Here is a 16,150-nt window from a genome sequence, read left to right on the forward strand (position 1 = left end):
TGAACAGGTTTGTTCGTGCTCAGCAGCTTAACAGCCTGAAATAGAACGCGAGGAGGAGAGAGTCGCTGTGGTCGGAGTGTTTGCACGACAAGAACAGGGGTGAGGAGGGGAAGCAGCGTACGAGGCGGCTGCAAACAGAGGAAAGTGTACCCAGCTACCTAATACAGGACAACATTTCAGACAGAAACATAACACATTTAACTCCACGACATTTATTAGTCAGCTAAGATTTCACTTTCCACAAACTATTATTTTAAAAATCTTCTAACAAAGTAATGCATTAGTAATAATAATAAAGTAACATAATGATAGGGTTTACTGCCACAGCTCCTGCATATTTAACTGCATGTTGCATATTTTACTTGCAAGTATAGTTTGCTGTTGATTTGCTGATGAATACAAAATATGTTAGAAACCCTAGTGTTGGTGCATTGTGTGTACTGTTTCTTCTTCTTCTTCTTCTTCTTCTTCTTCTTCTTCTTCTTCTTCTTCTTCTTCTTCTTCTTCTTCTTCTTCTTCTTCTTCTTCTTCTTCTTCTTCTTCTTCTTCTTCTTCTTCTTCTTCTTCTTCCACATTTGTGATTTAGAAGAAGGTTATGTTTTCGGTTGGGTTTGTTAGATTGTCAGCAGGATTAAGGTACAACTATCTGCCCAATTTGTATTAAACTTGAGGAAAGGGTGAAGCAAAGGCCGAGGAAGAACCCTTAGAAATGTGAAGCTGATCCGAATCACTGGGGCGGAGACACACATTATCTTTACACGTTTGGAAACGGCCTTAGCAGAGGTCTGCGCTCTCCAAGTGCCTTCTAGTTTATCATAGTTTCTGTCATCATTTCTATTGGTTATGATAACATTGTCTAACGTGTCAACAAGCCACGAGTTTAAGCATACAATACATATTTTGAAGGTCAAACTGTGATGGAGTGTCGTTGAAATGACTTTCCGCTACTGTGTGCCTTACTTTGTCCTCCTAATAATTTTGTTTAAATGTCAAGAATGCTCATGTTTCTCGGCCTTTAATTTATTTTCAGCGTCGTCGCCGACTTCTTAAATATCGGCAATTAACTCCGTGAATATGATCCTATTATTACAAGTCATATAATAATAACGGCACCAAACTATTTATCATCAACCTTTGATTAAAGTAATTAAAGCAAAGAATGTGATAGGCGACTTCTTGTGTTTGTGTGTGTGTGTGTGTGTGTGTGTGTGTGTGTGTATGTGTGTATTAGAGCTGTCTCCCTCTGGCAATGTGACAGCCACATGACTGGTTGTAATTGCCTGCACCACTCAGCCCAGTGAGGGGTTAATAATGCCAGTAACCTCTTATTCCTGCGCCACCTTCTGCTGTCCAGCTCTGACAGTAGCTCTCACACCAGTCGGCCCTTCAGTACGTACATCACACACACACACACACACACACACATAGACACACAGACACACAGACACACACACGTTGGTAAATGTAATCCTGTAACTGTGTGAAGCTGAGTAGATATTGGGATACAGGCGGGAAAGAGGCAGAGAAAGAGTCCCGTCGCTTCGCTGCCAGGCTCTTGCATGCACGCTCACATAGGCAAATCCACAGTGAGACCGACACACTGAAACACACGCGATCGTTCATGTGATCAGACCTGCACTCTCGTTCGCTCGATAGGTATTTACAACCATTTAACCTTGAGGGAGAACAGACCACATTATGTACATCGTGGTGTCGTCAGTCCTTCTACAGTATGTGTTCACAGCATTAGCAGTGTGTGTGTGCGTACACTTCCTCTAATGTCTCCCATGTTTCTACAGCACGAGAACGTCGTACAGGTTTAGTGCTTTACAGGTTAATCTTCCAGGGCATTAATAGCGATTCATATTTCGTATATTTGCCATACCCTAAAAAGCCTTAATGGCAGCGCTAAGCATGGGAATGACTTTGGAAATAGATTTAGTAGAGGCAAGAGCCCTATAAGCTACATTCTCATCATATCTTAAGCTCTATAGGATTTAAACCACATTTAAGTCAGGATTTAAAACACCATCAGCTACTATAATTTACCGATAATCATACCGGGCCTCATATCTGTTGGGAAAGTATAACATGACTCTAGTTGGTTACTTGATGATATTATCACTTTAGAAAATATATACTGGACTCCGTGATATTAATTTAGTTGTAAAATAAGCAATTCAGAAGAGGTGTTATATTTAATGACCCTCCGTCTTCAATATTCCCAACAGATGAACACTTTTGTGTGCAAGCAAATAACCCCCGCTCTCCTAATTATAGAAAGCCTGGCAGCGTAGCGAATGTTATGCATTTGTTTTACAAGACGTGCAAGTTTAACAAAGCATCATTTAGTAAATGAGATCAGATCCAACGGGGGACACTCACAACAATGGGGCATTTTAACAAGATACTTTGATGTTTAACACGCTGGGTTGAGAGTGAGTTCTGCTCTACTTCCAAAAGGATACGTGCGCGCAGAAAATGTCTCCATGAAGAGACCTTCTAGCCCCATTTCCCAAGTGATTGCGAGAGATTGGCAGCATCTAATTACATTCTGAGGCGGTCTTTTCCTTGAAGGTACCGGGGGTGCTATTCCACCAGGAGCACTGTTCTGAATCTCTTGAGTCTCTAGCGTGCTAGATTTAGGATCACCGGCTAAATTGGGTCCGGGAGAAAGGTGCTGATGGTGTGGTGAGAGGAGATTGGGCTGCTTTGATACTGGAACCGCAAGGGGAATTAAAACGCTGCCAGGCAGCGAGCAATAAAACCTATCAAAGCATCACCGGGGATTTTCTTCTTCACTAGAGCACACATATAGAGACAGTCATATGGTACTAATGGCTGGTTTTAATGTCCATGTGTAGTGACCAGGCTGCAAGTGTACTTAAACACTCCTTGTGTATCTAAAGAGAGATTCAGTTTGAGATTATTCTGGTAAATCGGCTATATCCGCGAACACAAATTGAGTTAAAACGTCTTACTGTCAGGTTTAAAGTGGATAATGCATTTAATGTGAGAATACCAAGCACTTGAACTACACGGATCCATCCTGTTTACTCTGTATTTTATTGCACATCTACTTTCACACACTTCATTGTTGGAATCAGAGGGTTACACTAAGTGCCCCTGCGAGTCCCAATCAGCGAGGAAAAATGAAATAGCGACAGGGAGCTCCTCTGGAGAAAGGCAGCGCTGAGGAAGTGTTCTTGGAAAAGGGTATCTGCTGTAATTGTAATAGGACAAGATTCCATGTGTCACACTGTGTGTATGTTGTATGTGTTGCTGCTGAGTGGGAACCATGGCGTGTGTGTTTGACTATGCACATAGCGCAACGCTCAGGAGGAAAGTACTAATTCAACATAGAAAGGAACATGCAGTTGTGTTCCTGCCGAGTCAGGGTCCCACTCTGGAGGGAAGTTATCTGTTCGGTATGTAAAGCCTGAGCTGAGAACACAGTAAACATCAGGGAGAAGATGTGACGCTAAATCTGATGAGTGGCAACGACTGCTGCGATACAGTACGCGCTCTAGAGATGGTGAAATGTACGTGTGTGTGTGTGTGTGTGCGCGCTACAATTATCATAAAAATAAATAACATTCGCACAGTGGATCAGACAAACAAGCAATAAAGACAAAGCACCATGTTATGGAGGAGATTAAGCACAGTCTGGATGCGAAATGAAAAAAAAAATTGGATGTATTCCCGATTAAATTATAGTTATTTTTGAGAAGCATTACCATGAGACATGTTTCGTAGTGGGGTTCAGAAAAAACAAACAGAATTCCAATCATCCACATACATGGAAAGCTCTAAATGTGCCATCTGCTGTTTAAGAAGATGCTTCATGATCGTTCGTCGGGGCTTAACTGGAGATATGCATACAAAAAAAACATCAGGTCAGGGAAAATCAGCCTGTGTTGTATTCCCAGAATAGCTAACTCTTTGGTCGTATGAGGTTGTTGCAAGACTCTTTACAAGTTTAGAAAAGGAAAGCCGAATGATTAACGACTCAAATTGCATTGTGCGGCCGTGTTAGCTTCCAGTGAGCACTAGCACATTTTGGCCAAGCAGCTTTAGCTTTACAATCGGCCAAACAAACAAATCCCTCTGGTCTTTTAAAGTCTCCATTCACTGCAAACCAAACCACCACATGTATGCATTCACACACAACCTCACACACCCTGACTGCCACAAACGCTTCATGGGTTTTGTCATGGTGTGCGAATCCGTTTTAGAAGTTATGCACCTTTTTGTTTTAGGCCACTCTCACTACCACACCTTCTTTTTTTGACAATTGGCCAGAAAGGAAACACACACCTTCATAGAGCTGCAACTTGCAGATGAATACGTTAGGGCAATTATTGTGATAACCATATCCTTTATCTATCTACCAATTCCCATATATCCTTCTGAATCCACAGAAGCTTTGAGAAGTTTCAACATGTTCTACCTCCTAAAATCTATCCATCTCTATGTAATCCATTTCTGTCTGTGTATGTGTTAAACCAATAGGACACATGGTGTGAATAAGACAGCTTTAGAGGCAGGCATATTATTTCACCTTAAAACAGAGCCAGGCTATCAGTTTCCCCCTGCCTCTAATCTATAAATAAAATATACTGAGGTTAGCCTAACTCCTGCTCTGCAACAACGCACAATCATTTTGTTTTTCTCCATTTCAGAGAGCGAGCCAATATTTCGAAAAAATGTCGAGCTACTCCTACGGCGTACTCTTTCAGTGTCAAATCCTGCCTGTCCGTCAAACCTCCCGCTGCATGTTTATGGAGTGAGTGTGTGTGTGTGTGTGTGTGTGTGTGTGCTAGTTTTGAGGTATCACTGTGCTTTCTGTGGCAGCTGTTCACAATGCAGATTATGATTAGTTGAAGATATTAAAAGTAAATAAAGCTTTATCCATTATAAAAGTGCTGTTAAAAGGAATACTTCACCCACAATACGACTACTTGTATATCAATTACTCGCCCCATTTCTAAACTACGCGCTACTCGTCCAAATTTGTACAATCTATGTCCACACGTGTAGACAGTGCAGATAAACCATATTGATGCAGAGCACACACTTGGGCCGTTGTGGCGATGCCTTCACACAGTGTGCGACTAGGGTGTTACTTCATAGGGGCCCAGTGGCCTCTTACTCCAAGTTTAATTAAATCTTTGGCCTCTGCAACACTCTCATTTCATCTACCTGTCTAATTGCTGCGATGGTAGCGGGAGGGCCACGTTACGACACAGCCTCTGCTCTGGTCGTGATGTTTAGCGGGTAGGCGGTAAATTAAACGAGGCATCCGTGAAGGGACCACAGTCCGACTCTGTGAAGACCTGCATTTCTCTGTGGTACTCCATGAAAAATCCGAGTCATGTTATTAACTGCGGTAACTCATTTCTAGACATTTAAAGTTGCAGCGCTTTAACCCGATTTACTTTGCAAAGGTTTTTGTTTTTTTCTCTGCAACCTTATTGTTTTCCTTGTCCATAAATATGCTCGGCTTCGCTGGAGATGGTCAATTATTAAAGGACCTTATTAAAAAAAACGGCCACTCGTGCTTTAATTGAAGTTTAAAGTTTTAATAAACCTTTACTTGCCGAGACCATTTCCTATGAAACTCAGTAAACACATTATCTGCACTTGCGTCACAAAAACAACCAATGTCTCCAAGCTTATTGTTAGTAAAGCCTGCTATTGTTATTAAAGGGACACCGAAGCAAATCATGTGACCGATAATGACGCCACACCACCTGAATGAATAAATTCACCATTAAATTCCATTTAACTCGGCACACATAATCCTATGGTTTGTGAGCAGAGTGCAATAGTAGCAGTTCCTCCCCACTCACAACCCTCTTTATTCTCTCCCTTCCCAGCTGCCGTTGGATTTATATGTGCTGCTCCCCACTTGCTCTCCACTCATGCTGGGAGAAAACCTGCTCCAGTCCTGCTCCATAGCAAAGGTGATGAATGCTGCCCCTCAGTTGTATTATACAGCACATAGCGGAATTTTAAAAAGGTGGCGTACTAAGTACAGAAAGATGCTCACAGAAGCACAGATTTTCTGCAAGAACTGGGACAAAGATAACCTCACGCTGCAGAGAAGCTTGTGACTCCACTTGATGAATGTACAGAGACAGCAGCAAAAGATGACGGTCTAAAGGGAAATATGAGAAAACAACTGGAGCTCTTTGGGAAGTTGTGAAATGGGTCCATCTGATGTGTCACACAATCAGTCGCTTTGTGTTTTCAAAGCTAACATCTGTACCGTCGTGTACAGCGGGGACACATGCACTTGATGTCGGCGAAGAGACTCAGACTACAAATGCACATGAGCAATCAAATGCACTTAAAAAGGGAGCGAGAGAGACAGCACGACATTCAAAAGAAAGCAACTCCACACATCACACCGCTGCACTCGATGCCAGTCTGCACAACACTCAGTCAAGGTCCAGGCCCTCTTTAAAGAGTTGAGGATTGAAGTTCTCCAGAAGAAGATTGAAGTTGGCATATGCATTATTTTTTGCTCTCCTCGTCTTTTCTGAAGCAGTTCTCCAAGGCTGTGAACAGTTTTTGACCGGCTTTACCAATGAAATACGTTGGGTTGTAATATTTGGAGGTGGATTTGGACGTAGTGCAGCCTTGGGGGTATTTTGGAAACAAAGAATGCAATTTGTTTTCAACACTAACATTTAAATGTGCTCGATAGATCTTTAAAATATTGTCCAATTTTGTAAGCTGGTAAAAGTCTTGGTAGGAAATATCTGCACTTGAATGCAAAAAATGATTTGTAAACCATGTTACAAATCATTTTTTGCATTCAAGTGCAGATATTTCCTACCAAGACTTTTACCAGCTTACAAACTTGGACATTTGTGGAGTAAAATATGTTCCTTTCTCTCCTGGCTGTTTGTGGAGTTATAAAGAAGTGAGAAGAAGTGAGAAGAAGTGAGTTTATCAGACGTCTGCTGCTCGTTTCTGCTTCAGGTTAGAGCAGGGGTCGAAACATGTGGCCCGGGGGCCAAAACCGGCCCGCCAGAGGGTCCTATCCGGCCCACGGGATGACTTTGCAAAGTGTAAAAATGAGTTGTTTTGATCATAAAGTAAAATAATGTTCCAGATACCTGTGACAAAATGTTTTGTGCCAGGTTTTGACAGGGAAGAGGAGTGAGTGGAATTCAAAATAACAATATCACAAGTATAGCTACATCAATTGTGCTCTTTTTTTCTTTCTTACTTTTTTATAAACAGTCCATTGTGAGTCCGACAATGTTTTAGGAGTGCAGTGTTTAATTGGCGGAGTACTCTTTTGGATGCTGCCATTGTTTTTCTTTACTGACCTCAAGTCTCCTTCGCTCTGTGAATGAGTCTGTTTAACAGTATCAAGAATTACTTCATTAATATATGCAGACTTGTATCCACTGTGGAGAGCAACATTTGCATGCAGCTTTCTCAGTGCAGTCTAAAGATATTACAATAGAGTCTTTGACTGTCTCTCTCTCTTATTTTTCTCACTCTGTATTACTCAAGTTCAACACAATTTAGGAATTAGACATTGAAGGATGCATATTGGCCTCGGAGTGCAAACAAATATAAGGACTCACACAGAGAAACAGATAATCGCACATGCATTAATGTACACACATATCACACAGAACTAATGAAACATGAAATCTAGCAGCACATACAAATAACAGCATATAACTCCCTGAGAGCCTGGCAGGTGTTTTTTTGTCCTAACCTTTATTCAAACAGGCAAGCAGAACAAATTCTAATATCCAGCAGGGGGTGACTCCTCTGGTGTAAAGAAGAAGTCGGATTGTATAGAATTCGATGAGAAATTGATCCTACTTTTTACTTAATTTAGTCTTTTTCAATACAGCACAATGTTCATTTTGTAAAATTTGGTACCATTTAAGCAGCGTATGTTTTGGGACATGGCTAATCTGTGAATGACAAGTCGCTCTCAACAAGGGTTCGTTAATTATAAATTTTTGGTTGCCAAAAATATTTTTTTCAGCCTCCAGCTGTTCTTAACTAAAGACAATCGTGTTACTTTTTGTTGCCTGTAACACTATGGCCAAAAAAAAAACAAGATGGTGACGACCAAAAGGCCAAACTCAAGGCTTCAAAACCGCAATTCACAAACCAATAGGGGATGTCACGATGACTTTGTCCACTTCTTATATACCTTCTATGGTGAGGAGTTATCAATTGTAGTGACACAGATGCAATGCTTTTTTTTTTTTTTTTTTTCAAAATAAAACCCTGCAGTAGGTTCCACTTTTGTGATATTTAACCGTTTCCCACTGAAAGCACTTTTAGTTACCAAGTCTGCACTTGCAACACGACGCACACACACACGCACACGCACACGCACACGCACACGCACACGCACACGCACACATCACATCTTATTAGATCACACCACAAAGGAGTCCAGGCTTCTTCCATCTGCTTCGGCAAAGCAAAGCATTCCACTGGTTGGCCCACAAACACAAAGCGTCCTCCTCTAGGAGCCGTAATAGAGGCCGATGGGTGTCACAGCAGGGCACTCTGCTGATGACGAGGCCAATGTGCTGAGGCAGATGAGTCTGCGCCCTCTGAACACTGCGGTGGAACCAGCCGCCTGCTTGTGTGTGAGCTGGCGGACGGGTCGCACATCTACGTGTGTTTCTGTGAATGTGTGGGGAGTGTCGACATCTTCCATTCCATAATAGGAGTAAGCAAAAAGAAAATAGAGAAAGAGTTGTTTTGGAGGTGCACGGAGATGTTATGACTACGGCAAAGAGAGACAAACAAGAGCAACAATACGAGAGAGAGGCATAGAGATGGGACGGAAATGAAAAGACTTGTTCAGTAAGTTGCTGAAATGCAACCAAAGAAAAAAAGCAATCATGAAAACACGTAGACTAAGGCGAACCTCACAGGCCCTTCCTGTTGTGCACTATAAAACAGCAGCTTTAGATGCTCTGAATCAATACAATCTGCCAGCTCTTGCTCTTTCTCCATCCCCAAGGGCCACACATTATGAAAAACATTACATAAAAAGGCAAATATTACTGCTGGGACGCAGTCAGTCACCAACAGGAGCGTGCGTAAACACACACACACACACACACACACACACATGCGAACACACTGATCCAAGTTACAACCTCAAATTGCTCAGTCATTGCCCGGCAAAAAACTCCCGTTCGTCTTTGCACAGAGAGAATTATTAACACAAAATCTCATTGAATGAACTGTTCTCTATGCTTGTACTGTGGCAGTATCTTATCCCCCGTGAGATCAATATTAATCAGAGATGTGAATTATCCCTGCAATTCAAGACAATTAATTTGTTTTGTTTTCTCCTCCCCTCCCCCCTCATGCAACCCCAACCTGTCTATTCCCAAGGAGGCCCCCATCCTTTCACTTTCCTTGCCAAAAGGCTTAATTCATTGTAGAGAGCGAGTCTATAAGGTCGGGGTTTTTCTTTTGCTGTTGTTTTTTTGTTTCCTGTTGATTTTCCTTTAGCCTTAGTCTCCACCAAGCCCAGTCATGCTTATAGAGCACCCCAAAACAAAATGGCACTCACTGCAAATATTGACACAGTCACTCGGGGCCGCGCCAAATGAATGCCGCCCCAGTGACAGAGGCATCTGTGACTTCAAATGGAGCATGGCAGAGCATAGGAAGTAGGAGGGCACCATATATGACACTGAGGAGAGCAGAGGAAGAAAGTAGATACTTGTCCTTTGAAAATCTTTCACCTCTGATCCTTTTTTACTTTTCTCTACTAAGCCTCTTCATATGCATATTGCTATATTCATGTCTCTGAACCCAGACATCATATTTCATGCCGGCCTGTCACCATAAATATTTTTTTTTTGGGCCGGTTATTGCCCCAGAAATAATTGCGATAAACAATATTATTGTCATTTTAAGATAATGTTAATGTAATAGCAACAATAATGTAAGTACACTCTTTTCAAACAGCAACTGGACTTTTAATTCTAAAGAATATTCAGACATTGGAATTGGAATGTGAAAATAAATATTAAAATATCCTAAATAAATACAACAAATGCAAATAAACCTTACAACCAAAAGAATAAATAGAATAGACTCTCGGGCGCTGTCAACCTAGAAGAGCAATGTTTGCGCTGCACCCAGGTATTACAATGATAAGGAACGCCCTGCTGTTTATTCCAGCATCGTGTTGGCAAACATGTTAATTTTCTTTTTTGTTCCTCCCTTTCCATCTCATTGCTAAGCGATGGCCTTGACCGGTGATGGTTGATGTGCAGAGATCTGGCGATGAAAAGTCTTAAGCCTTGTTGTCGATGCACGCTACTGGAACAGGCTCGCCCGACCAACCACACTGAAGATAACCATACCCAACTTAAGATAAAACATCAACCTGGGCCTTAGGATTGCAGTGCTCTCACAGATAATCATATCTAGTCACTGACTTGACCATTTCAAACAATTTGACAATTTGAAACCCAAGAAATTAGGATAATATATTACTAGGAAAACAATAAGATGGATGAACAGTTATAGAATAGAAGGAAAAGAGATGGAGGAGTAGAGAGCAGGAAGCTTGTTAGGAAAGGCCAGGGAAGGGGAGGAAGTGTGTGTTTGTGTGTGTAAGGGGGGAACAATGGCCCAGCCAGGGTGCAGTGATCCAGGCAAGACCAAGCTGTCGCCTGGCCCCTGCTCCATATGCACTCTTTAGAAAGCATGCATGTGCACACACACACACACACACACACACACACACACACACACGTGCCACTATCCCTTTACGTACTTTTCACCCTCCCACCGTGTGTGTGTGTGTGTGTGTGTGTGTGTGTTAATATATGCTCTTGCACATTTGCCCATCAGAGTTTCCTGAGTGAAAGTAGGATGTGAAATAGAGAGATAGGTGAGACGGAGGTGTACGGCATGTGTGTGTGTGTGTGTGTGTGTGTGTGTGTGTGTGTGTGAGAGAGAGAGAGAGAGAGAGGAGAAAGATTTAGCATTGCCACCATTAGTGCATGACATGTGGACGGATATTGAAGATGTTATTAGGATCACATTTACAGGTCTTATAAAACTGCCACAGATCTGGGTGCTTTTCATGCATCTTCAGCTGATGTGTGTCACGAGGTCATCCAGCAGCTGCTCAGACGATCGTTCAATGATAAAGCAGTTATTACGTGCACTCTCATTTCTCTGTCCCATTTAACCTTCCTGCCGTGCTTCAGTCAAAATAGACCCGTTTCATAACTTCATTCTGTAAATAAATGTGTTGCTTTTAAAAAAATCTGACAGCCATGAGGTTTCCTTCACAGTCAATATCTAAGGATGTACATTATGTGTGTATTCAATTTCAAGCGAGGAGTCCTTCGTGCAACATTCAGATATTCAACTCCAAGGACCCAAAAAGGACAACTCTCTACGCCTGAATAAAGAAAACATTGCATGACACCTTGCTCCACTGCTCAGCTCTTGTACAACTGTGTAGTTACATACAAGGCTTCTTTATCTTGCCAACATATCATTCTGTGGTAGCGCCACAAGAATCAAGCGTCTGACTAAAAAAAAGCCGCTTGATCTCATTTCGAAAATCCAGCCTGGAATCACAAGCAACTCCCCCGGAAGGAGGCTCTTGTTAAGGGAGATCTCTGGAGATGTCCGCGGACATTGGCCTCGGCCAGATTGGCAGTGAACACACAAACCCAAAGCGGAGGGCTTCGCTTCTGGACCGACTCCAAGCGAAACAAAAGAAAAAACACAAACAAAAAGATGGCAGATCTGCACCCTCACAGATGTGAAAACTGGCACCGTGGTGCTGCAAAAGAAGTAACGCTAGCACTATTCTCGTAGGCATGGAACGTTGTAGTCAACGAGCTCAATGAGGTTTGTTTTCAACTAGAATGATTTACAGATTCTGGACAGTATTTATATATATACATATATCGAATTGGTCTGACACATAGATGTCAATGATTAACTTTGGAAAAGTCTTTGCTAGTATATCTTTTAAAGTTTAGTATATACTCGACCGGTCCCTAACAGTCATTTAAAAATATAATAATAATGTATAATAATACAGAAAAACACATTTTCTCACTTCGCAATAATGATATCTAGCCACATGACTTGTTTTGGTTTTATTTGACCTGGTATTGAGTTCTGCCACCCCATATTCAATAAAGTTGAATGGAGTTTTCACACTATTAAAAAAGATTATATTTAAAAAATGTGAACAGCAATACTCTTTTTTTCCCAAAATAATATTCCCCCTGACTTTGGATAACCCACAGAGCACAATGTCAACAGTAACTCAGATATTATTTCTTTTAAAACATGTTGCGATCAATTTCTCAAATGTAACTTTGCCGCTGTCCATGGTGCTGCATCTGGATCTGTTCTGGGTGTCACCCTGACATTCACACCGACAGGAATCCCATCGGCAAATATTCTTTCTGTGACTGATCTGTCTTATCATGTACCTCATCTACCTCGCTGACTATATACAGTATACCTGTATATCTATACTATAGATATACAGGTATACTGTATATAGTCAGCTATATACAGTATACCTGTATATCTATAGTATAGATATACAGGTATACTGTATATAGTCAGCTGGAACAGTAGAGATTCTCTACTGTTCCAGGTCTTGGTTGCTGGATCTTGGAGACACCAACACCAAGCCTCCATTCCAGTCAGCATCGCTAAGAGACGTATATAAATTAGATCAGTTTTCATGCTCATTCTTGCAGTAGATTTATTGATTTAGATCTGACTTTAAATGTATTCTTAGTGTGTTTGTTTTACGCAGAAAGCCCCTAAAACTTCTTGAAATCTGCTCAAATAAAAACATAATCTATCTCGTTAAATACCACTAGGGTTTTTTTTTTTCTAAAACTGGGTGAAATGGGTTGGATGGCTTTTTATGTTTTTAATTAAAGCATGAAGTAGCAATTAAAGCAGATTGAATAGTGTAAAACTAAATATTGTACTATTTTACTACAGGAACACCCAGGTAAGAAATAAGTATCAAACTCCACAGGAAAGTTAGCGCAGGTATGATTTCCATGGGCAATTACTGGGTGGCAAGTTGTGTCACACACCATCAACCAAAATGAGTCAACATTTGACTTAGTGTTTCTTATTATATAATCATAAGAGCAGAACAAGCTCAGAATTGTATCTGTAAGCCCAAAAACATAAGAAATGCAGGTTTGAGAACCGATAATCTGAGCAAATTATTCACCTCTTCACATGTTCTCAGAATGAACATAAGACAGATCGCCTGAATGGATACTATAAGTAGGCTCGGAGGTTTTGATACTGATACTATATTAGACTCAGAGACTCACTAAACCAATGACCCTGACCACCTTTTGCCCTCTACACAGCAGTGTGTAAGAAGGAGCCTTCTCTCTCATCTACCTCATCAGCCATCATCCGTGGTTTGCTCATCTCTGCTAAAAGGGGAGACGGCCCTGCCGGCTGCATTAGTTCCGACAGAAGCCGGGCGAAATAAAACAAAATACATTACTCACTGCATTAAAAAATAAATTAAAGAAAAAGAGGCAATGTTATGGTTATTCACAGCTCACATTAAAGGGGGGGGGGGGGGGGGGGGGGGGGGGGGTGCAGTACAGAAAGCTCTCCCAAAGGAAAAGTCAAGTGTTCCTTTAATGTGATCATAATGTATAGAGTTTTTGTGATTTTGTTTTTCATAAAAAGCCATTAAACACTTCACAATAGGAGCAACACTACACTTTATATGACCAGCTAATCCAAACCCTAAATGGTGCAAAGAACTCAGAAGCTCAGACAGTCACTGCTCATGAATCAGTGTCCCTGTTAAAGAGCCTACACCAGTTCATTCACCGGCTGCTGTTGCAGAGTCTGGCTTGACTCAGTGGTGGAATAGGTGGGATATTGAAGGAAATTGTTCAACATGCCACAGATGGCTATTTGGGTAACACCATCATCGAGGTCGTTGCTGCCATGTGTGTTATATCCCATTATTTAAGGGGGTAAGGTAGTAGCGAGTTTGTTTTGAGGTGCGTGCTGAGAGGGCGCACACACTGCATGCTCAACAGATGGGTTGAAAAAGTGAGACAGGGGAGGGGGGGGCTCAGAAGCTTCTTTGCACTCCCGTTGTGCGTCCCGGTTGTCATTCCCGTTCAGCGTCACCGGAGCAATCTGATGTCCAGCATCTGAGGAACCGTTTTCTTAGATTCGATATAACAATAAAAAAAACTCACATACTTGTCATACTACTAAAAATAACACAGGATAGACTGTGAGCAGGTACCAAGTAGCGGCACTGCGGCAGACGCACTTCATAGTCAGAGGCGCACACAAATAAATCGGACCTCAGTGCGTGATCAGGTAGCTTTCAAAGGGCTTTCTGTTACGTCGTGAGCTGCCAGTTCGGATGTAAGTCAAGCAGCCCCCTCTTTCAATCCCCAGTGCACACTCACTGGCGTCTTTGGCACATCCTGGCTCTTTAGCATTCAGCGGCAGAAGGCACCCACTCACCCAGGCACACAGGCGAGAAAAAACATCGGAAACAGCACTGTAACCTAATGCTATATACGTGAACCAGGCCACGGAGGAGACATCCTCGTGCCGAGAATCATTCCCAGGCACTATTAAAGAAGCTCCGGTGCGGGTGGAGCAGCTCCGATTTAGAAATGTTATTCTAAACTCAAAATGGCATCGTGGATAACCCCCACAAGAGGGAAGAGAACACCATCATTGTGCGTGTGTGCGTGATTGGGGGCGGCGGACGTGAGCATGTGAATGTGTTGAGAGAGGCGAGTCAGTATGAAAGGTGAAAATAAAAGTGTATGTGCAGGCTATGTGCGCACAATGTGCTGTGTGTGCGTGAGTGTGTGTCTTTTTGGCCACTGCGCAAAGTTACAGGTCTGCCAGCGGCTTTAGAGGCAATCATACAGCTCCCTGTGTCCCTCACTGAGAGATTCAGAATGCAGGAGGCTACTGCTGTCCACCTGTGCTCAACTAATGGGCTGTAATTCAACTGCTGAAATGTATTTGGGCAATCTTCTGTGACCGGTACTCCCGTACCCTACAGGTTTACAGATCACACATCGGCGGATAACTGCCGATATACTTCAGTCTTGAAACAGCGAAACTGGCGAAAATGAGGGTCCTGTTTCCTTTGCAATCTAAGACTCTATGCGTAATAAGAAAACTGGACTACACTTATACAATGTGATCTTTACACAAGGATGTCAAGAATCAAATTAATAAATAAATAAGCCGGCAGACTGCAAGGCATTCTGGAGTAGGCTGCATGGCGCAAAAATCAGTCCACAGAAATGTTGAGTGAAATATATGAGATGCATTACCTGATCGCTGTCAGCAGTAGTTATTTGATGCGACGGCTATTCCCCGATCGGTTCCGTGGATACAAATTAAGTTTCCCATCCATGGCACGTCTCAAATGGAGAGGGAGACTATCATTCATTCACCCTCGCTGATGCGCGGATTCTTCTCCCCACAAATGTTCTCTGCGAGGCATCCCACTTCTGCGTCTCCAAAACGGACCAAAAAAGAAGTGCAAGTGAAAATGAAAATAAGGAAGGATCGCTAAGGACATGAAATCACAAAGTAGCCATAGATCAAACAAAAGAACGGAACAGATGAACGCAAACAAAAGCAATGCAAAATGAATTAAAGGAAGAGGGAACGTCGCTTTTGTAGATGTCCAGTTTTGTTCAAAAAATAAATCCACGTCATATAATCTCCATGGTTTTGCGCATATAGGCACGCTGTATATTCCAGTGCAATGAGAGGACGCGCTCACAGGCAGCAGAACCACAGCAGCAGGGGCTGAGTGGGATAACGGCTTTTTTTTCTACTGATACCCGGTACTCCAAGTCCAAGGAAGCTCTTCATTTGAAGCAGAGGTTGTAACAGAGACAACAAGGGAGGCAAAAGGAAACATATATTTAAAAATAAAACACAATTCTTACTCTGTTTACTGCCCCTATTCTCTCTTCTTTCCTGTCAGAGGGTGTCTGTGGCTCTCGCCTGCTCTGGCATTTGGGATATGTATCCACAGGCTGCGGCTCACAGTCGGGCATCTGGCTCCCCTGCAGTCGCTTCACAAGCGGAGGAC

General features: G+C 42.2%; 1 protein-coding gene across 1 annotated transcript in view; it reads right to left on the minus strand.

Moving 5' to 3' along the window:
• The window catches only part of adgrb2 (adhesion G protein-coupled receptor B2), a 196,611-nt gene extending 180,740 nt beyond the window's left edge, over positions 1–15,871 (minus strand). Inside the window, 1 exon segment of the mRNA XM_029442629.1 lies at positions 15,378–15,871. The gene's annotated coding sequence lies outside the window, so the exon portion shown is untranslated.
• Positions 15,872–16,150: the final 279 nt, after the last annotated feature.

This window comes from Cottoperca gobio, chromosome 11 (assembly GCF_900634415.1).
Source record: "Cottoperca gobio chromosome 11, fCotGob3.1, whole genome shotgun sequence".
Taxonomy (NCBI): domain Eukaryota; kingdom Metazoa; phylum Chordata; class Actinopteri; order Perciformes; family Bovichtidae; genus Cottoperca; species Cottoperca gobio.